Source organism: Microtus ochrogaster, linkage group LG4 (genome assembly GCF_000317375.1).
Source record: "Microtus ochrogaster isolate Prairie Vole_2 linkage group LG4, MicOch1.0, whole genome shotgun sequence".
Taxonomy (NCBI): domain Eukaryota; kingdom Metazoa; phylum Chordata; class Mammalia; order Rodentia; family Cricetidae; genus Microtus; species Microtus ochrogaster.
In genome coordinates, this window is record NC_022030.1 from 22514229 (window position 1) to 22515562 (window position 1334).

General features: G+C 40.4%; 1 protein-coding gene; it reads left to right on the top strand.

Annotated features, from left to right (window-relative positions):
• LOC101987348 (zinc finger protein 14) overlaps window positions 1-1334 on the top strand; it is a 105524-nt gene that overhangs the window by 34237 nt on the left and 69953 nt on the right.

Below are 1334 nucleotides of genomic sequence, written 5' to 3' on the forward strand. Positions count from 1 at the left end.
GAGCTGTGTACCAGTCAGTCTGCTCATTACAGCATGAGTTACGGTAGCAAAAATCAGGCACAGGTATTTGTTGCTTATGAAGTAGATGAATAAAATGTAACAGTCATACAGTAGAATATTCCAGCAGCTAGGCACAACTGGTTAAATTTATGTGTTAACAGCAAAAGAAATCGGCATGAAGAAAATTGAATTGATAGATATATTGTGATGATTCCTGTGTAAATTTGAATAAAACCAACTTGTCAACACTGGTACTAAGCATTGCCTATGGAAACACTTTTCTCTAAAACTAGAATTGGGAGGATATGTATCCAGTTCCCCAAAAGTGGCCATTGCTGTTAAGAATGGAGTTCTGTAGAAGTGAAATGTAACAAAGCAGGGTGATTATATGCTACTCCAGGTTTATATCTAAATATCTACTTTTCATTAAAAATAAAGGTTCCGAATAAATGTAACATTGATAGTTCTACGTTGTGGCAACATATATTGTGTGCTATTTTTCTTAGGAAGATAGCTATGAATGAGATACATATTACAAGAGTCCCCATGGTGTGTGTGGATACATCCCACGGTACATATTACAAGAGTCCCCATGGTGTGTGTGGGATACATCCCACGGTCCCTGGTGGACACCTGAAGTATAATGTTAACTGTTAGCTTTTCCTTTGTACATATGTGCTGGTGGTGAAGCTTATTAGTACCACAGGAGTCCAACAGCAACTTTTACACAGCATTGTAACCGCAGCTTCTGACTTTCCCCCCTTATTGAGAACATTCGTGTCTTCACGGAAGCACAAGTTCACTTGCGCATCAATGTTCTTGGGCTTTGGAGCCATTGCTGAGTGAAGAAAGTGTTCTGTGTAGTTTCTGTCCACTGATTGGACCCAGACGAATAAAATTTGGAGAAGTCCTGCCCTGATCTGGTTGTTTTCTTGTGATATGGGGTTGGTCCTTTTGCTGGGGCCTGGATATTTTGGTGCTCTAGACCATGCCAAGAGATTGGTGATTCTGTCCTTAGGCGTGGTGAGTTGGAAGTGATGTCATAGTAACCATGACTGACTGGAGCAGGAAAAATCGAAAGCCTGTAGAATGTCATCAACTTTCATTCTCCCGTTTGTCTGACTATATTAAAACTAGAATTTGACCTTTATATGCCCCCTCCCATCCCTTATCTTTCTAAAACACACAAGGCTAACTTTGAATTCATACCAGTTCTCCTGCCTCAGTCTCGGATTACAAGGGTCAGCCATTATGCTAGACCTCACACTTGGTCATATGTCTTAGGTGTAAGGTAACTCAAGAGAAGGGGTAACATGCCTTCAGCTTTTTTTTTT